The sequence below is a fragment of the Lithobates pipiens genome, unplaced genomic scaffold (assembly GCF_037356315.1).
Source record: "Lithobates pipiens isolate NorthernLeopardFrog02 unplaced genomic scaffold, aLitPip1_a1.2 Scaffold_162, whole genome shotgun sequence".
NCBI classification, from domain to species: domain Eukaryota; kingdom Metazoa; phylum Chordata; class Amphibia; order Anura; family Ranidae; genus Lithobates; species Lithobates pipiens.
In genome coordinates, this window is record NW_027507750.1 from 3409138 (window position 1) to 3431297 (window position 22160).

The window sequence follows — 22160 nt, forward strand, 5'->3', positions numbered from 1 at the left end:
CACACCCCACGTAGGAGCTGCAGATTAATACTCCTGCACAGCCAAGTACACCGAATCTTCACAGGCTCCCAAGAGTCAGAAAACAGTCCGTTGCTTTGTTTTTGTTGTTTTATTAGGGGTTAGCAACTTGGATGGGGATAGAAGGGTTATGGGACGCCCACTTGACTTTAACAAGAACTTCAGGGTCAAACTTCCTATGTACAACCTTTTCAACTTCTTCTTCCGGCACACACTTGCTCTACTTTTCTCAGCTTTTGCTGGTTTACTCCTGAGGGAACTCGACAGACTCCTTCTCAGTTCAGTAGAGGCCCATTACAGGCGGGAGGTCAGTCCCTTAAAAGCAGCACAAATGGAGTGAAACTGTAAGGAAACCATTGGAAAACGGCTGGCGCGCACTCTCAGGGGTGACTGCAAATGGCCATAGGCGCCTGTGCGCGGCGGTCACCGTGCATGCGCAGGAACGTGTCCCTAGAACCAGTTGGTCGCCAGACGGCCTATTTAAGTGGTGTTCTGACCACTGATCAGTGTTGACTGGTCTTCAGCTGTGCTCCTGATACCTTGAATCCTGTGATTATCCTGTTTGATAGCCGTTGACGAACTTGGCTTTCCTTGACCATGCTTATGAACTCTGCTATACTTTGATTACTGGCTCCTGATCCCGGCTACCCGTTTGACCATGCTTCTGCCTGATGCCTTGGTACCTTGCTGCCTGTCTGCTACCGAACGCAGATATCCTTGTGACCTCGCTCCTGTTCCCTGCTCGGCTCAACACTGCCATTGGAGTGTCTGCGACTACGGTCCTGCGACCTGCTGCGACTTCCTGCTACAATTTTCCGGATCTTCATCCGTACTCATGTTCCTCCTGTCCCTTGGCTCCTTCTGTTCCACTCTCAGCAGGACCTGGGCTGGAGATAGAAGAGAGGCCGACCTCGTCATTTTAGTCTCCCTTCAGGTACGTGACAGAAACAGCGTGTAACCCTTCCTTTTGTTTCCTCTGTGGCCACTGATCCCAGTACCACTTCTTCAGGCAATGCTATCCCACCTGGCTACAACTGCCTCTTTCACCATCCCTCCTGGCCAGGGCCGGTGCTACCACTAGGCAAACTAGGCAGCCGCCTAGGGCGCACTGCTGCCTATGGGCGCACTGCTGCTGATTTACCTCCACGTCTGCATGCTCTGCAGGCTGCAGCATGTAACTAACCCAGTCCCAGGCAGCTGCTCCGTCCGACCGGTGGTGCAATTAGAAGCGCATCACAGCACTGGAGCCCTAGCGCTAGAGGAAGCAGAGCCAATGCTTCCTGTATAGCACTGCCTCCTGTCACATGGGCAGGCAAATGGGGTGGAGTCAGGGGTGGAGACAATGGAGGCAGCAAAATTAGGTTTCACCTAGGGTGTCAAAAATCTTTGCACCAGCCCTGCTCCTTGCAATCCATCTGAAGGTCTCTACAGAAAGGCTGAAGTCTTAAACCCACCGCTGTCTTCAATGGAAACTGGCTACATGTGGCTGTCTCCCCCCCTTGGTTAGTTCTCACCAGTGTTGTTTTACTCACTCTGTCCTCTTAGCTCCCATGCCTCCAGGAAAGCCTCCTCCCTTGTGTTTTTGGCAGGATCCTTCCAGCACCCAAGCCCCGGCTCAAGGAAGGACACCCCACCCCCCCCCCACCCCTCCAGACCAGGGGGTACCCCTCAGGTCCACTGACAGCTTCCTCAACATTAAATCTCCATCTTCCACCCGACTGTGCCCTGCTGGTATGGCCCATGTCTATTTATGGGATGGTCCCAGTTCCCTGCCAGCCCACTTTTGAGGATTGGCTGAGGCCCCACAAAGATTCATGACAGCCCCTCCGAGCCCCCCACACTCTAGTCCTAGAAGGTTCTCCAAGCTTCCAGACACCTGAGGGAGGCACCAGGGAGCTGCCAAATGAGTCTTCCAGCCCTGGCCTCTTATAACCCTGACCCAATTCAATGACTCGGGTTTTCCCTGGAAAGAATACAGTTGACCTACTTTACCAATACTAGTAGTGCACGCTAGAGGGTGCTACACATGAAAATATATGACATTTCAGACTTTGAGTGGGGATATGTGAATGATGAGAGGAGATACAGGCATCATTCAGATATCTTCTTTTAGAGCCGGCGATTCCCTTCACCTTAAGAACAATCAAAGCCGTGGGAAGGGACACCCCCCTTCCGCCATCCTCCGGTGCTTCTACCGGCTCACGCGTTGCGATCGGTGAGCCGGCGAAGGAACCGTCCCAGCCTAGAGGTGAGATGTGAGGACTCAGATGGCATCAAAATAGAAAAATAAAAGTAAAATTAACAATAAAAAAACAAAATAAAAATGTAAAGCCCCCCTGTCCTTGCGTGCTCGTTCACAGAAGAGAACACATACGTAGGCCAAGCACACATATGAGAGAGAGCAATAATTCTAGTGCTGAACCTGCTCTGTAAGGCCCCGTACACGCGATCGGACATTCCGACAACAAAATCCATGGGATTTTTTCCGCCGGATGTTGGCACAAACTTGTCTTGCATACACACGGTCTCACAAAGTTGGTCGGAAATTGCGAACGTCAAGAACGCGGTGACGTACAACACGTGCGGCGAGCTGAGAAAAATGAAGTTTAATAGCCAGTGCGGCTCTTCTGCTTGATTCCGAGCATGCGTGGAACTTTGTGTGTCAGTAATTGTGTACACACGATCGGAATTTCCGACGACGGATTTTGCTGTCGGAAAATTTGAGATCCAGATCTCAAATTTTGTGAGACGGAAATTCCGATGGAAAATGTCGGACAATCTGACCGTGTGTACGGGGCATAACTCTAAACAGATAACCTGTCAATATTTTTAAAGCGTCGCCTATGGGGATTTTGAAGTACAGGAGTTTGGCGCCATTCCACGGGTGCGTGCAAATTTAAAGCGTGACATGTTTGGTATCAATTTACTCGGCGTAACATCATCTTTCACATTATGTAAAAAAATTGGGCGAACTTTACTGTTTTTTTTTTTAATGAATGAAAACAAAAATCCAAAAAAGCGTTTGAAAAATTGCTGCGCAAATACCATTTATGCGACCACCATTTTATTCCCTAGGATCTCTGCTAAAAAAAAACATATATAATGTTTGGGGGTTCTGAGTAATTTTTTTGCAAAAAAAAGATATTTTTTCCATGTAGGAGGGAAGTGTAATGCCGCGTACACACGACTGGACTTTTTGACAGCAAAGGTCCGACGGAACGAATCCATCGGACAATTCGATCGTGTGTGGGCTCCATAATACCTTTGCTTGCCAAAACTCAGACGGACTTTAGAAATAGAACATGTTTTAAATTTTCCCGCCGGAATTCCACCCGACCCAGTTCCCAGCGGGAAGCCCGTTCGTCTGTATGCTGGTCCAACGGACCAAATACGACGCAGGGGCAGCTACAGCACCTGCCTGCGAGAATGTTTCCAGCGAGATCCTATGCCCCGCTGCAATAAGAAAAACACATTTTCCTATCACAGCGAGCGTGAGAGGGAATACCCCTCCAGGGGCATACCAGGCCATTAAGTCTGGTATGGATTTTAAGGGGAACTCCCTACACCGAAAAAACGGTGTGGGGTCCCCCCCAAAATCCATACAAGACCCTTCTCCGAGCACGCAGCCCGGCCGGGCAGGAAAGGGGGTGGGGACGAGCGAGCGCCCCCGCCCCCCTTAAGCCATACCAGGTCGCATGCCCTCAACATGGGGGGTGGATGCTTTGGCGAAGGGGGGGGCGCCCTGCGGCTCCCCACCCCAAGGCACCTTGTTCCCATGTTGATGAGGACGAGGGCCTCTTCCCGACAACCCTGGCTGTTGGTTGTCGGGGTCTGCGGGTGGAGGGCTTATCGGAATCTGGGAGCCCTTTATGCCCCTTATGCCTATATAAGTGGCCACAAACCATGTCCACAGCATTACAGCGGGAGAGAGCGCCATGTCAACATCGGAAGAACAGAAAAAGGAAAAAGAAGAAGAAGATATCGAAGGGCGACGACGACAACGAAGGAGAAAGCCGGGCCACCGCTAGCAAAAGAGTAGAAGAAAGCGGAGTAGACCAGCAGAAGAACCGGAGAGCGCGGGGAAGATGGAAGAGACCCCCGAAGTGGGAAGAAGACCCCCGGAGCTGCCTAATAAACTACTTTCAAAACCTGTGTAGTGTGTTTTTTTATTGACACTTTTTCCCCAGATGAATGGGTAGGGGTACGATGTACCCCACACTCATTCACATAGGGTGGGGGGCAGGGATCTGGGGGCCCCCTTATTAAAGGGGGCTCCCGGATTCCGATAAGCCCCCCCCCGCCCGCAGACCCCGACAACCAACAGCCAGGGTTGTCGGGAAGAGCCCCTTGTCCTCATCAACACGGGGACAAGGTGCCCTAGTCTGCTGGAAAGTCCGGTCGTGTGTGTGTGTGCAAATCCGTTCGTTCAGAAGGTCCGTCAGAACGCCGCCGGAATTGCGGCGGGAAGTCCGTGGGACCCTAGTCTGCTGGAAAGTCCGGTCGTGTGTTCAGGGCATTGGAATGGGCCCGGTAGGCAAGTAGTTAAAATGATTTGCAAGTTAAAGCATTCGTCTCCACACTCGCTCTTCTGATGTTTTCCCCCTTTCTGAACTTCGGAAATTCTTATTTTACAGTAGAGAGGCTCACAACAAATGACGCTGAACTAAGAGGGCTCAAATTATAGACTGATCGTAAATACAGAGAGGAAGAAAGCAAGTTACTGGCGGTAAAATTATTCAGGGGAGAACTCATTAAATAATAATCTGTGTGTACCAAATTTATTGCCAGCCATGAGATGAATCCATAGCAAAATATATGAAACATAAAAATAAATTAAACATGGATAATGATTTAAATATCTATTATGGGAGAGGAAGCGAGGAAAAATAACTAAAAAACTGATTAAAACGGGCAAGTTAAAAATGTTTTAAAAACACATATTGTGAAATGAGTTGGAGGACACGGGAGGATCTCTATGGGCATCAGAGGAGTCGGGCTTCATGGATTTCTTCTTCTGTGTTTGCCGGACCGGCACAGAGCTAGACATTCCGTTTTATTCCATACATTACGACTCCCCGAGAAGATGCTGCTGGTTTTCGGGGTTCTAAAGCCTTTTCCCAGCGGTGACCCCAAAACTAAAGTGGTTGTAAACTTCAGAAATGAAAAAATGAACAAAGCATATCCCTCTATAGTGTGTACTTGGCTCAATCCAAAGCACCCATGTGATATTTCTGTCTGCTGTCTCCATCCTCTGCTGTCAGTGTGAGTCACTTCTATGCTGACACCAAACAATCCCGGGAGGCACAGGGTTCAGAGGTCAGGTTTAAGTAATGCACAGAGTTCAGAGGTCAGGATTAAGTAATGCACAGGGTTCAGGGGTCAGGATTAAGTAATGCACAGGATTCAGGGGTCAGGATTAAGTAATGCACAGGATTCAGGGGTCAGGATTAAGTAATGCACAGGGTTCAGAGGTCAGGATTAAGTAATGCACAGGATTCAGAGGTCAGGATTAAGTAATGCACAGGATTCAGGGGTCAGGATTAAGTAATGCACAGGGTTCAGAGGTCAGGATTAAGTAATGCACAGGGTTCAGGGGTCAGGATTAAGTAATGCACAGAGTTCAGGGGTCAGGATTAAGTAATGTACAGGGTTCAGAGGTCAGGATTTAGTAATGCACAGGGTTCAGGGGTCAGGATTAAGTAATGCACAGGGTTCAGAGGTCAGGATTAAGTAATGCACAGGGTTCAGGATTAAGTAATGCACAGGGTTCAGAGGTCAGGATTAAGTAATGTACAGGGTTCAGGGGTCAGGATTAAGTAATGCATAGGGTTCAGAGGTCAGGATTAAGTAATGCACAGGGTTCAGAGGTCAGGATTAAGTAATGTACATGGTTCAGGGGTCAGGATTAGGTAATGCACAGAGTTCAGGGGTCATTATTAAGTAATGCACAGAGTTCAGAGGTCAGGATTAAGTAATGCACAGAGTTCAGGGGTCAGGATTAAGTAATGCACAGAGTTCAGAGGTCAGGATTAAGTAATGCACAGGGTTCAGGGGTCAGGATTAAGTAATGCACAGGATTCAGGGGTCAGGATTAAGTAATGCACAGGGTTCAGAGGTCAGGATTAAGTAATGCACAGGATTCAGAGGTCAGGATTAAGTAATGCACAGGATTCAGGGGTCAGGATTAAGTAATGCACAGGGTTCAGAGGTCAGGATTAAGTAATGCACAGGGTTCAGGGGTCAGGATTAAGTAATGCACAGAGTTCAGGGGTCAGGATTAAGTAATGTACAGGGTTCAGAGGTCAGGATTTAGTAATGCACAGGGTTCAGGGGTCAGGATTAAGTAATGCACAGGGTTCAGAGGTCAGGATTAAGTAATGCATGGGGTTCAGGATTAAGTAATGCACAGGGTTCAGAGGTCAGGATTAAGTAATGTACAGGGTTCAGGGGTCAGGATTAAGTAATGTACAGGGTTCAGGGGTCAGGATTAAGTAATGCATAGGGTTCAGAGGTCAGGATTAAGTAATGCACAGGGTTCAGAGGTCAGGATTAAGTAATGTACATGGTTCAGGGGTCAGGATTAGGTAATGCACAGAGTTCAGGGGTCATTATTAAGTAATGCACAGAGTTCAGAGGTCAGGATTAAGTAATGCACAGAGTTCAGGGGTCAGGATTAAGTAATGCACAGAGTTTAGGGGTCATGATTAAGTAATGCACAGAGTTCAGAGGTCAGGATTAAGTAATGCACAGAGTTCAGAGGTCAGGATTAAGTAATGCACAGAGTTCAGGGGTCAGGATTAGGTAATGTACAGGGTTCAGGGGTCAGGATTAAGTAATGTACAGAGTTCAGGGGTCAGGATTAAGTAATGTGCAGAGTTCAGGGGTCAGGATTAAGTAATGCACAGGGTTCGGGGGTCAGGGTTAAGTAATGTACAGAGTTCAGGGGTCAGGATTAAGTAATGCACAGAGTTCAGGGGTCATGATTAAGTAATGCACAGAGTTCAGAGGTCAGGATTAAGTAATGCACAGAGTTCAGGGGTCAGGATTAAGTAATGCACAGAGTTCAGAGGTCAGGATTAAGTAATGCACAGAGTTCAGAGGTCAGGATTAAGTAATGCACAGAGTTAAGAGATCAGGATTAAGTAATGCACAGAGTTCAGAGGTCAGGATTAAGTAATGCACAGAGTTCAGGGGTCAGTATTAAGTAATGCACAGAGTTCAGGGGTCAAGATTAAGTGATGCAGAGTTCAGGGGTCAGGATTAAGTAATGCACAGAGTTCAGGATTAAGTAATGCACAGAGTTCAGAGGTCAGGATTAAGTAATGCACAGAGTTAAGAGGTCAGGATTAAGTAATGCACAGAGTTCAGAGGTCAGGATTAAGTAATGCACAGAGTTCAGGGGTCAGGATTAAGTAATGCACAAAGTTTAGGGGTCATGATTAAGTAATGCACAGAGTTCAGAGGTCAGGATTAAGTAATGCACAGAGTTCAGAGGTCAGGATTAAGTAATGCATAGAGTTCAGGGGTCAAGATTAGGTAATGTACAGGGTTTAGGGGTCAGGATTAAGTAATGTACAGAGTTCAGGGGTCAGGATTAAGTAATGTGCAGAGTTCAGGGGTCAGGATTAAGTAATGCACAGGGTTCGGGGGTCAGGGTTAAGTAATGTACAGAGTTCAGGGGTCAGGATTAAGTAATGCACAGAGTTCAGGGGTCACGATTAAGTAATGCACAGAGTTCAGAGGTCAGGATTAAGTAATGCACAGAGTTCAGGGGTCAGTATTAAGTAATGCACAGAGTTCAGGGGTCAAGATTAAGTGATGCAGAGTTCAGGGGTCAGGATTAAGTAATGCACAGAGTTCAGAGGTCAGGATTAAGTAATGCACAGAGTTCAGAGGTCAGGATTAAGTAATGCACAGAGTTAAGAGGTCAGGATTAAGTAATGCACAGAGTTCAGAGGTCAGGATTAAGTAATGCACAGAGTTAAGAGGTCAGGATTAAGTAATGCACAGAGTTCAGAGGTCAGGATTAAGTAATGCATGGGGTTCAGGGGGGTTCTGGCTCTATGGTCAGGGTTTTGCAGATTTCATGTGTAGCAGTCATAACCCATTGCAGGGTGACCTTGACTTAATGGGCTTACCAGTTACCTTCTCTTGGCCTGCTCCTCTGCCTCTAGGGGTTCCCAGGGTTGATACCTGTGACAGACCTAGCCGGGACAGAGGCTGTTGGAGGGGACTGAATGTGAGCCTCTTGCCTTGTGATTATGGGCCCTGGCATTTGGGGGAAAGATGCTCTTTGTGAGATGTATGCCTGGGGACCCTTGAGTTGGTGTTACTTGGATTCAGGTCCGTGCCCCCCCCCCCCCCCCCACCAAGACACACAGACTCTGGATATGTAAATGCCATGTTAGCAATAGACTAAATCACACTATTGGGACACAAACTCTTATGCCGCGTACACACGAGCGGACTTTTCAACATCCAAAGTCCGAAGGACTGAGTTCGTCAGACTATCCGATCGTGTGTGGGCTGCAACGGACTTTTGACTCGCCAAAGTCCGAAGGACTTTAGAATATGGAACATGCTTCAAATTTTTCCGAAGGAACTCCGCCGTACCCGGTCCCCTTAGAAAAATCCGCTCGTGTGTATGCTACTCCGACGGACTAAAACCGACGCTAGGGCAGCTATTGGCTACTGGCTATGAACTTCCTTATTCGAGCCGAGTCGTACGTCATCACGTTCGAATCCGTCGGAGTTTAGTGTGATCGTGTGTGGCCAAGTCCGCTCAGCCGAAAAGTCTGTCAGAACTCCGTCGGAATTCCAGCAGAACTCCGACGGAACTCCTTCGGAAGTCTGTCGGACATAAGTCCTCTCGTGTGTACGGGGCTTTAGATTCTAATATCATCACCTCCAGCCACCTGTCTGTCTTGTATAATGTAAATGAGTCTAGTCTGGCTTGACACAGATTCTAAAGAGTATTTCACATATTGTTGTTTTGTTGTTTGTGCTAAATAACCTGCAATTGAATTGTTAGTGAGCTAGGAGCCGAAAAGTCTTATTCCTCAGTCAACTAGTCTGAGTGTTGATTTAGATAATTAGCTCATTCTAATTAGGTTAGGTTTTAGTCACCCCGCTGTATATATTTTGTGTGAGATCTCAAATAAAGGTCATCCCTGATGTCCTCTAAAACTGGTGTCGTCTAGTTCTTGGGGGTTCCTATAGCCAGATCCATTGGACTTGTGTTCCAGGACTTAGGAAGCGGTATATAGACGGAAGCACTCAATCGGAGTGTGGGATCGGTTCCATCACAATACCCAACCACTTGTACACTGACACAGATAAAGTCCTTTTAAAAAGGTTTATTTTGCAGTAGAACTTTCAAATAACACAGTCTCTCAGGGAACAGAGGGCACGGGGTGAAAAACTTAGGCACCTTGAACTCGCTGGTGGGCACTTCAAGGCTGAACAGATCTCTAGCTAGGGATCATGGCAGTCAGCACGTTGACTCAAACTTGAACAATCAACTAATGGTGAACATGAACCTTTTTCCTCCGTACCTGGAACGTTTTCCGCTTCCTCAATGATACTGGAAAAGTGTGAATTCGTCAATGTCCTTCCCAACTCAGTAACCAGGCACTTCTCAGGATGCCACTTGCCGGCCCTCCTCTGAAGAGTCCTCCCCCAGTCACTTCCACGAGCTGTGGTGTCCCTCCAAGCTGAGAGCACACCCGGACATTGTGAATCCTCCCTCAGTTACTGCACCTCGGACCAGCAGGTTCCAAGACTCGGGAACAGACAGATCCCCACCGCAGACCAAGCAGGTCTATCAGGGACCGGGACCCCTCATGGGGCTACCCGGATCCTGGAACCAGAACAGACCACACAGGTCTCACGAACAACTCCGGAACCCCGAACACGAGTATCCCCTCCCAGACTCCTCAGCGGGCCCCGGCACTCCCACTGATTGGCTCCGAGAAGGCTGATACCCAAACATCCAACCAGACCTGGTTCTGGCCTGTCATGTGCACCTCACCGACTCACATGACCAGGCAGAACTTTCCAACACAGCCCGGCCAGACTGGTGTTAAGGTCTACCTACATAATTAACCCTCAGAACCTTTATTGTTCTGAAGCAAAAACTAAATTTACAATGCGTATGACATTTGATCCCAAATGTCATCCGCTACACATCCCCCCAGCCATTTAGACGATGTCCCCATCATCCAGGTAACAACCGGGGTAAAAATCCTACACAATAACAAAACTAAACAGCGCCCGAGTTCTTGTTTTTGGTGTTGGGGAAGGGAAAGAAAGGGAAACATGTTCAAACATTAACACTTATCACAATGTCACATCACCACCCAGCTAACTATCTAAGCCCACCCGGACTCCTCCGATGACCTTGATAGCCGATCTCGATGCATCCTGGAAAAGAAAACATAATGCAAAAAGACAATACTGTACACTATACACTCCAGAGTTTGAAGAGCAAAATTCCGGCGTTGACACAACGGAATTTCCTCCTTCAATAGCATATGAAATATCTTTTCTAACACATTCTAGTCATTAGTGAAAAGAAAAAGTCTCTGCGCATTATCACTACTTTCCTGCCGACTCACGCCACCTAGTGGTCACTGGTCAGAGTCGCTGTAACTGCAAGTCCTTTAACAAGTGAACATGTTGGGCCCAAACCTTGAAGAACTTGACATGCATTTTGCTGTAGAACCACCTGTCTAACTACCCCAGAGTCTTTGTGGATTGCAGAAACACTGAAAAGAAATCCAATACACAAGGAAACTCTTCTCCTTTTTTTTTCTGCAAACTTCTCAAAACTTGACTCCAGAAACAGTTTACCAATAGAACCTTGGGTCAGGTAGAGTCAGATCTTTACCTTGAGCATCCACTGTAGTGATGAAGTAAATGGCGCTCTCTTTAGCTCCAGTGTGACAACAGTCCCATAGTCCATTCAGCACTTCTCATACGAAAAACATTACGGTAACTCTGAGACCTTCAGACGGTCCCGACATTTTCCAGGAAAAATCAAGTCCATACTTTGTTGCCGCTCACTTAATAAAAGTCTCAGGGGCTTAGTGGCCCCGTCATTCTGGGCAGTGTCCATGCACCGGCAACAGTCCGTTTAATATTAAAAGAATTTAAAAGTCTAAAACTGTTACTCACGGCAGCTTCGGCTCAAAGTACCAGTCATCTCCCTCGTCGGAGCCAGTCTCCGCTGGTGAGCCAGGAGAAGAATCTCCAGCATGCAGATAGTTCTCCATATTGATTCTAGTGGTACCCCGAGGCTTGCACTTGAACACCTTTCCCCAGATGTCCGGCCTTGGAGTGCAAGAGGCAGGCCTGCCTCTGCAGTGGTGGGGTTTCTTGCTCCTCTCCTCTGCCTGTACAGCCCACGCTGCAACGGCGGCCTTCTTCCGCGGAGCCTCCTCCTCAACCTCAGCAAAGGTTTCTCGGGCTTTGGAAGGGACATGGTCACTTATAGTAGCCTGACCCCCGAAAGATGGTGACGGTATAATATCAACAGTCTCTTCTGTGGCGACACCCGTGGCCCAATCGTAGCGAAAGGCCGGGGGTGGAATAACAGGCTGCTCCACCTGGAACACATCGTTCCCGCACTTGGGGCATCTTGAGAATGGTCAGGAATTTGTGACCAGCCCATCACACCTTCCACATAACATCCCAAGGGCCTTAACTTCCCCTATGTTGCAAAGGGCAAACCTCCCCTGCAGCAACAACTGGATGTCAGTATCCGTAACCTCCATCCCTGGTGTCTGTACACTCGCCAGACCCTTCTCCGAAGGCATCCTGGGTCCAGGCGCTGACTGCGCATGTAAAGGACGAAACATCTTCAGTTTTTTTCTCCAAACTCAGAGAAACAACCTCAACGCTTCTTTCCACAACACACACTCACGCGGTGCCTCGTGCAGGCAAAAGATCAGCTCCGATTCCTCCCACTGGGCGCTGGCTCCTGTATTCTGGCTCCTCCCATGCTTATGCACCTCAGTGAAAGTCTCTCCAAAATGGGGCTGATCTCTGTGGCGCAGTTAAAAAAAAAACACATTCTTCACCCTCTGTTCCAAGGCCCTACGAGGTAACAGTAAATCCTGGACTACGAGCCCCCACATGTAGCGGCCATAACCCGTTGCAGGGTGACCTTGACTTAATGGGCTTACCAGTTACCTTCTCTTGGCCTGCTCTTCCACTTCTAGGGTTTCCCAGGGTTGATACCCAACGACTTGTACACTGACACAGATGAAGTCCTTTTAAAAAGGTTTATTTTGCAGTAGAACTTTCAAATAACACCGTCTCTTAGGGAACAGAGGGCACGGGGTGAAGAACTCAGGCACCTTGAACTGCAGGTCTAGCAAAGTCTCTATATCCACCCAGAGAGTAGCCACTCGCAGCTGGGTACTTCAAGGCTGAACAGATCTCTAGCCAGAGATCATGGCAGTCAGCACGTTGACTCAAAACTTGAACAATCAACTGAGGGTGAACAGGAACCTTTTTTCCACCATACCTGGAACGTTTCCCGCTTCCTCAATGGTACTGGAAAAGTTTGAATTTGCCAATGTCCTTCCCAACTCAGTAACCAGGCACTTCTCAGGATGCCACTCGCCGACCCTCCTCCGAAGAGTCCTCCCCCGGTCACTTCAGGAACATGTGCGGGATGTCGAGCAGCCATGACCGGGACCCCTCACGGGGCTACCCCGGTCCTGGAACCAGCCTCGAGGAAGAAGGTATCCCTTCGAAACGCGTGAGTAGTTTTTAATTTTGCAGATTTCAGGCTGGGTTTACAGATCCTCTTGTGAACCAAATCCAGACAAATTATCTTATCCCTGGTGAACAATCTCCACTCCTTCAGTCAATTAGCTACACTCTGTCAACGGATATGGCATGTCCATTCTCCAGAACGGGGTTCCTCCAGAGGTTGCTGGGGGTTCCTTCAGCAGTAAGCAATTGCTGCCTCTTTTGCTGCATACACACGATCGGAATTTTGGTCGGGAAAAACTCTGATGGTTTTCCCAACGGAATTCCGAAGGGATTCTGCTCAAGCTGTTTTGCATACACGCGGTCACACCAAATTCCGACCGCCAAGAACGTACGACGGGACTAGAAAAAGGCAAGTTCAATACCCAGTAGCCAATAGCTTCCGTCTCGTAGTTGAATCTGAGCATGCGTGAGTTTTTGCGTGTCGGAATTGCATACACACGATCGGAATTTCCGGTAGAAAGTTTTTCCGTCTGGAAAATTGAGAACATGCTCTCAAATTTTTGCTGGTGGGAATTCGGACAGCTAATTTCCGATGGAGCGTACACACGGTCGCATTTTCCGATGAAAAGCTCTCATCTGTCTTTTTCTGGCTGAAATTCCAATCGTGTGTACGCGCCATTAGATAAATTCTCACTGACACCATTCATCTTTTTTGAAAGGCAGGGATTCTTCCCAATGACCACAAGTATGAGGAGCATTCTTCCCATTGACCCTCATACTAATGTATCATGAGTTGTAGATACACCATAGTCTTCATAAGCAGGGGTTCCCTGAGACCGTAAAGTTATTGCAAGGGTTCCTCCGTGTTGGAAAGGTTGAGGTGCTCCAGAATATTATTGCTTCAAGGAAGACTCCACTTTCAGTCTGGTTTCTCCAGCCAGATAAACCCCTTGTGCGTAGAATGCCAGCCCGGCATGAAGCTCTGCACCGGATCTACCACCGATATGTGATCGTTCATGTAATTATTATTGTTACTGCAGGTTGGAATGGTTACAAAGGCCTGAATTGTAAAGGCAGAGTTAGATAAAACACAGAACAACTCCAGATGAACTTTGTAGAATAAAAAAAAAAAAAAGGAAAATCATTAAACATCCTACTGATTGCTGAGATCTAATTGAATCAATAAAAGCCCTCAGGTCTGTGGGGAAGCTTAAGCCATTTCTTGCATATATCACATTCATACTGACACCTGGAATCCCAGAAATACTGATGGGCAAACTCCAAGCTCCAAGAGGCTGAGGAGATATTGTGGAGGTGCACCAGGAATACGAAATTGCACAGCCCAGATTTAGCTGTAGAAAATTTAGCAAATGCACCCAATGAATGTTTACTGGGAAACATAGTCTTATCAGAGTTCCCCTTTAAACATATGCAGTGGAAATTCTTTGGGAGAAGCCCTGTAAAGGGTACTGAAGAGCGAGCACAGCTGTGAACCGACCCATGACCACACTTCCACCCCAACTCCTTGCCTAATGCAGTTACAGACCTCAGCCTCGGATAAATATACCTTCGCCACGTCTTCAACCAATCTAAGGTGTGGCACTGTTCACATCTGGGAGCGTTCCAGACATCTTCTGAAAGGGGGTCTTGGAGAATTTGTGAGCAGGTTCAATGCCCCTAGGGGCCACTGGGGATCTACAACCCAAGACAGTCAAGCACTGAGATCACTTACTTTGTGTGGGCACTTTCAGGCCGGAGGCCACTTCACCCTTGGAGCCCAACACCCTTATAGAAGAATCAGGGGCGTAACTATAGGGGGTGCAGCAGTTGCGACCGCAACTGGGCCCTGTGCTGCAGGGGGCCCATGCAGCCCCCTCTACATACGGCTGGCAGCAGCATAGGCAGCTAGGGGTACCAGTGCACCATGCACACGGGTGGCTGGAGGTGGAGGGTGACTAGCAGAGCTCCATGCTCGACTATCGCACTGGCTGCTCTTTAGTTGTGCATTCCCCGCATGACCTGTGTCCTCGGCCGGCTCCTCAAAGTACCCCTCTCCTGCTCCATGCATTGCCGCTCAGTCCGATGTCTGTTCTCCCCAGCCAGAGTCCCGCCCCCCTCCTCAAGTCTGTCCCACACTGCACTGCATACTTCTCCCGGGTAAACAAACTTTAAGCACACAGATGCAGTGCAGCCCTATGAGAGCCGGCTCCCTGGAGGACACTGCAGGCTTGTCTGCCAGCCCCCCTCCTCCCCCGTCATACACAGATGATGAAAGGTCTTTCTGGGAGATATGCTGATCACCCGTTCAGCACACTGGATGGAGCCCAGGCCAACATGGATGAGTGCGCGGCCTACAGCTTGGTCATGGTGAGTGAAAGGACCCCATCCCCCACACACCATTATATACCCCCTCCATCTCCCCCTGGGGACAGGGGCCCCATCTCCCCTGGGGACAGGGACCCCTTCTCACCTGGGGGCAGTAACTTCATCTGCCCTGGAGAAAAGCACCAGATCTCTTCTGGGGACGGGGACCCCATCCTGCCTAGGGACAGTCCCCCAATGGGGCACCTGAAAAAAAAAAAAAAACTACTGATGCCAGTGGTGGAACTACAGGGCTCACAAAGGTCATACCTGTGACCACGCCCTGGAGTTCCACCGCCAGACTCGGAGGGAAGGGCCCTGGCTGGGGTTCAGGGGGGCCCTTCATGGTTTCTTGCATCGGGGCCCTGAAGGTTCTAGTTACGCCACTGAGAAGAACCACATCTGTACTCCAGCCGGGGGAGGTCCAAATTGGAACAAAGTAATTTAAAAAAAAATATCCTTCCCTGTTATTCTTTAAATTACAAAAAGGTTTATGTAGCAATTTTATTTTCTAAATTATATTATATTTTACTTTAAGTGGTATATACAGTATCTCACAAAAGTAAGTACACCCCTCACATTTGTGTAAATCTTTTCTTTTATCTTTATATGTGACAACACTGAAGAAATGACACTTGTCTACAATGTAAAGTAGTGAGTGTACAGCTTGTATAACAGTGTAAATTTCCTGTCCCCTCAAAATAACTCAACACACAGCCATTAATGTCTAAACCACTGGCAACAAAAGTCAGTACACAACTAAGTGAAAATGTCCAAATTGGGCCCAATTAGCCATTTCCCTCCCCCCGGTGTCATGCAACCCGTTAGTGTTACAAGGTCTCAGGTGTGAATGGGGAGCAGGTGTGTTAAATTTGGTGTTATCGCTCTCACTCTCTCATACTGGTCACCGGAAGTTCAACATGGCACTTCATGGCAAAGAACTCTCTGAGGATCTGAAAAATAGAATTGTTGCTCTACATAAAGATGGCCTAGGCTATAAAAAGATTGCCAAGACCCTGAAACTGAGCTGCAGCATGGTGGACAAGCCTCGGCTATGGAATGCTCTACCAATCAACATCCGCCTGGAAGAAAATCACCTGGCTTTTAGGAAAAAACTCAAGACCTTCCTCTTTTAGCAAATGATCAAAGCTCGCCACAGCGCCTAGAGGCGATTCAGTTCGCATTGTGTGCTTTACAAGTATTTCATTCATTCATTCATTCATACAGCTGTATAACAGGACAGGTTCCCCTCAGAACAGGCCTCGCCATGGTCCACCAAAGAAGTTTAGGTCACGTGCTCAGCGTCATATCCAGAGGTTGTCTTTGGGAAATAGACGTATGAGTGCTGCCAGCATTGCTGCAGAGGTTGTAGGGGTTGGGGGGTCAGCCTGTCAGTGCTCAGACCATACGCCGCACACTGCATCAAATTGGTCTGCATGGCTGTCATCCCAGAAGGAAGCCTCTTCTAAAGATGATGCACAAGAAAGACCACAAACAGTTTGCTGAAGACAAGCAGACTAAGGAGATGGATTACTGGAACCATGCCCTGTGGTCTGATGAGACCAAGATAAAGGTATTTGGTGTCAGATGGTGACAAGCGTGTGTGGGGGCAACCAGGTGAGGAGGACAAAGACAAGTGTGTCTTGTCTACAGTCAGGCATGGTGGTGGGGGTGTCATGGTCTGGGGCTGCATGAGTGCTGCCGGCACTGGGGGGCTACAGATCATTGAGGGGACCATGAATGCCAACATGTACTGTGACATACTGAAGCAGAGCATGATCCCCTCCCTTCAGAGACTGGACCGCAGGGCAGTATTCCAACATGATAACCACCCCAAACACACCTCCAACACCACCACTGCCTTGCTAAAGAAGCTGAGGGTAAAGGTGATGGACTGCCCAAGCATGTCTCCAGACCTAAACCCTATTGATCATCTGTGGGACATCCTCAAACGGAAGGTGGAGGAGCACAAGGTCTCCAACATCCACCAGCTCTGTGATGTCATCATGGGGGAGGGGAAGAGGACTCCAGTGGTGACCTGTGAAGCTCTGGTGACCTCCATGCCCAAGAGGGTGAAGGCAGTGCTGGAAAATAATGGCGGCTACACAAAATATTGACACTTTGGGCCCGATTTGGACATTTTCACTTAGGGGTGTACTGACTTTTGTTGCCAGCAGTTTATACATTAATGGCTGTGTGTTGAGTTATTTATGTTTATAGTGCTATGAAAAAGTATTTTCCCCTTCCTGAAATAATTCAGATCATCAAACAAATTTTAATATTACACAAAGATAACCCGAGGAAACACAAAATGCAGTTTTTAAATAATGATTTAATTTATTAATGTAAAAAAGCTGCCCAAATCTGCTTGGCCCTATGTGAAAAATTTAAAAGTGAAAAAGATTTCACTTGCCACATCCAGGCCTGAATAAATCAAATAAATAGAAATAAAAAGAAATCACTTAACCACTTACAGACCGGACCATTTTGCTGGTCAAAGACCAGACCACTTTTTGCGATTCGGCACTGTGTCGCTTTAACTAAAATTGCGCGGTCGTGCGACGTGGCTCCCAAACAAAATTTACGTCCTTTTTTTCCCCACAAATAGAGCTTTCTTTTGGTGGTATTTGATCACCCCTGCGGTTTTTATTTTTTGCGCTATAAACAAAAATAGAGCGACAATTTTGAAAAAAACGCATTATTTTTTACTTTTTGTTATAATAAATATCCCCCAAAAATATATAAAAAAACATTTTTTTCCCTCAGTTTAGGCCGATACGTATTCTTCTATATATTTTTGGTAAAAAAAAAACGCAATAAGCGATTATTGATTGGTTTGCGCAAAAGTTATAGCGTTTACAAAATAGGGATAGTTTTATAGCATTTTTATTAATAATTTTTTATTATTTTTTTTTTTACTAGTAATGGCGGCGATCAGCGATTTTTATTGTGACTGCGACATTGTGGGGGACCCATCGGACATTTTTGACACATTTTTGGGACCATTGTCATTTATACAGCAATCAGTGCTATATAAATGCAGTGATTCCTGTGTAAATGACACTGGCAGTGAAGGGGTTAACCAGTGGGTGGCAGTGTAGGGGTTAAGTGTTCCTAGGGGTGTGTTACTAACTGTGGGGGGGGGGTTGGGCTTTCATTTAGTGAACACTGATCTCTGCTCCAATCACATGGAGCAGAGATCAGCGTCACTAGTTGCTAGGCAGAATGGAGAAATGTTGTTTACACAGCATTTCCTCCATTCAGCCGCTCCGTGAGACGATTGCGGGGATGCCCGTGGCGATCGAGTCCGCGGGTCCCGCGACCGGACTCACGGGGGTCCCGACCAGCGCGGGAGCGCGCCGCCGGTGGCGCGCTCCCGATGGCAGGGCGGCATTGAATATTGGACGTACCTGTACGCCAATATGCCTGCCCGTGCCATTCTGTCGACGTACATCGTCGTGCGCTGGTCGGGAAGTGGTTAAATAAAAGCTGTCTGATGAAGTGAATCATGCTAAAAGATCTCGAAAAGTAACACGTCGTGCCACAATCTAAAGGAATTCAAGAACAGGTGAGAAACAAAGTAATTGACATGTATCAGTCTGGAAAGGGTTACAAAGCCATTTCGAAGGCTTTGGGACTCCAGCCAACCACAGTGAGAGCCATTAGCCGCAAGAGAAAACTTGGAACAGTGGTAAGCCTTCCCAGCCAACCAAAATGACTACGAGAGCACAACAAGGACTCATCCTGGAGGACATAAAAGATCTCAGAAGAACATCTAAAGAACTACAAGCCTCACTTACCTCAGGTAACATCAGTCAGTATTCATGATTCAACAATAAGTTAGAGATTGGGCAAAAATAGCATCCATGGGAGAGTTGAAAGGCCAAAGCCACCGCTGACCAAAAAGAACACAAAGGCTTGTCTCACAAAAACAGCTGGATAGTCCCCAAGATTTTTGGGGAAATATTCTGTGGACTGATGAGACAAAAGTTGAACATTTTGGAAGGTGTGCGTTCCGTTACATCTGGAGTTAAACTAAAGCCGCGTACACACGGGCGGACTGTCTGTCCAACTTAGTCCGCTGAAACACATTTCAGCGGACAGTCCGCTCGTGTGTGGGCTTCAGCGGACTTTTTCAGCGGACAGTCTGGCGGACTAAGTATTTCGGAATTTCCGTAATACAGTCCGTCCAACTTTGGTTTCAGCGGACAGTCCGCTCGTCAGTAGGCTAGTTCGATGGACTAAGTATGGCGCATGCTCAGAAAGGATTTACACGGCGGAAGGTTGCATTGCTGTGTATTGGACGTCGTATTTCTAGTCCCGTCGTACGTGCTGTACACGTCATCACGCAAGCTTTCAACGGACTGTCTGTTCATCGTGTGTGGTCAAGTCCGTTCATTCAAAAGTAGGACGGACTGTCCGTCGGATTGTCTGACGGACTTAGTTGGCCAGACAGTCCGCCCGTGTGTACGCGGCTTAACACAGCATTTCATAAAAAGAACATCGTCCCAACACTCAGTCACACATGTGGGGGTAGGGGCAGGGGCAGACTGACAACTCATGGGGCCCCCGGGCAATAGAAGATTATGGGGCCCCCAGGCTTACAGGTGGCCGCCATGCCACGAGTAAGTAACATACAAAACAACAAGTACAGTCAGGATGAACGCCACGCTCACATCAGCCCTACCTTACACCATAGTCCTAACATTCTCCCTATATATCACAGTCCTAACTTATGGCAGAGCCCCCCCCCCCCCCCAGTGTGTCACCTTCTATCAGTGTCCCCTTACACACATCTTTGCACCTTCATTTAAAGGCCTTTAAATTAGAAAAAAAAATCCACTGTTCCATCTCTGAACTGTGCAAATGAGTCTTATGCCCCTGTACACACGGGTCGGAGATTCCGACAACCAAATCCGTCGGATTTTGTCCGTCGGATCTTGTCCGAAACTGTTGCATACACACGGTCGGACAAATTTGTCAAAAAATCCGATCTTTCAGAACGTGATGACGTAATTTTGTTACGATGGGACTACATTCAGGCTAGTAGCCAATAGCTTTGGTGTAGGAATTTGATCTGAGCATGCGTGGCACTTTGTCCGATAGGAATTCTCTACACATGATCGGAGTATGTCCTATCGGACCAGTTTGTCGGAAAATATTTCCAGCAAGTTGGAAAATTTGGTCCGACGGATATTCCGGTGGAAACAGTCCGATGCAGACCACACACAGTCGGATTATCCGACAACGCGGTCCGATAGGACACATTCCGACGGATTCTCCGACTGTGTGTACAAGGGCTAAGAGCCAGTGAAATAGTGAACTGCTGTGGTTGGCCTCAGATCTGGCAGTGGGGCGTGTGAATAAAAACCATACTTGATGTTTGCCAAATCACGGCACGCACCCAGACCTGCCCTGCTGCCTGATCCGAGGCCGGGCTCAGCAGTTCACCATTCAGCTGCCTCCGAAAGGCTGTGGATTTTTCAGGGGCATAGGATTGTTAGATCGACTTCTATTTGGTGGTAGTAGGCACAAATGAAACATACAGTATACATATACACACACACACATGCACATTATACATATATACACATATACACATAGACACCAGTGGTGGTTGGTGCTCAAAATTTATGAGGGGGGGGGCGCACAAACAAGCTGAAAAACACAAACAAAAAAAAAACCCATCAATTGCAGCCACTGTGCCCATCAAATGCTGCCAGCGTGCCCATCAATTGCCGCTACTGTGCCCATCAAATGCTGCCACTGTGCCCATCAATTGCCGCTACTGTGCCCATCAAATGCTGCCAGCGTGCCCATCAATTGCCGCTACTGTGCCCATCAAATGCTGCCACTGTGCCCATCAATTGCCGCTACTGTGCCCATCAATTGCAGCCACTGTGCCCATCAAATGCTGCCAGCGTGCCCATCAATTGCCGCTACTGTGCCCATCAAATGCTGCCACTGTGCCCATCAATTGCCGCTACTGTGCCCATCAAATGCTGCCAGCGTGCCCATCAATTGCCGCTACTGTGCCCATCAAATGCTGCCAGCGTGCCCATCAATTGCCGCTACTGTGCCCCATCAAATGCTGCCAGTGTGCCAATCAATTGCTGCTACTGTGCCCCATCAAATGCTGCCAGTGTGCCAATCAATTGCTGCTACTGTGCCCATGAATTGCTGCTAATGTGCATCGCCCCGTACTTACCTGTCTCGGAGCGGGTCAGCGGCGGTGTCCTGCACGCCCCTCGATGTCTTCTTCCATACTCTGTCAGGCATCCAATCACAGTGCCTGACGCTTCAGCCAATCAGGTGACAGGTACCAGACCCGAGCACCTGATTGGCTGAGAGGCGGTTCAGTGTTAGCAAAGTGAATTCCTTTGCTTTTCTAACACACACACACACACACACACACACAGCTGAGTGAACAGTGAACGCCCAGCAAGGGAGTCCCGCAGCTAGCATCCACTAGGGGGAGGTAGGCGCAGGGACGGCATGACATGTGCTGGACTGCACAGTTGCCGTTTTAAGGGGAGGTGTGGCCGCTTTAAGGATGTGGGGTGGGCGGAACCAGGGGGCGGAGCCACGGCGTCCATCTCGCGCTAGCAAGGTCAGTGCTAGCAGTTGGAGAGCGGAGGAGGAAGGAATCCCCACCCACCCTCCCTGGTTTGGTACGGGGATTCGGTCTCGGGTGATCGTGTGTTTCATTGGGCGGTTCAGGGGGCTTTAGATGAGGAAGTGAGGTACAGGTAAAAAGGCCTGTTGTACCCATCCATGGGATGGGAGTGGTTGTAGGTACTTCCAGGTTACGAGGGTTTAAAACGGGTAGGTCACTGCTACAGTTGGTTATTGCCTCCGAGACAGGGGTTGCCGTCTGGAGGTCAAGAGGTTACAGTTGAAGTTGTTGGCAGTGACCAATTTTATGTTGTGATGCTACGTACCCATGACCCCTTGGAAAGGCTGGGAAAGTTTATTATCGTATTTAATGTTGGTATTTATTAAAGATTATATTTTGGTTAATAAAAAGTTTAGGCCTGATGGCCATTTACTCCAAAAAT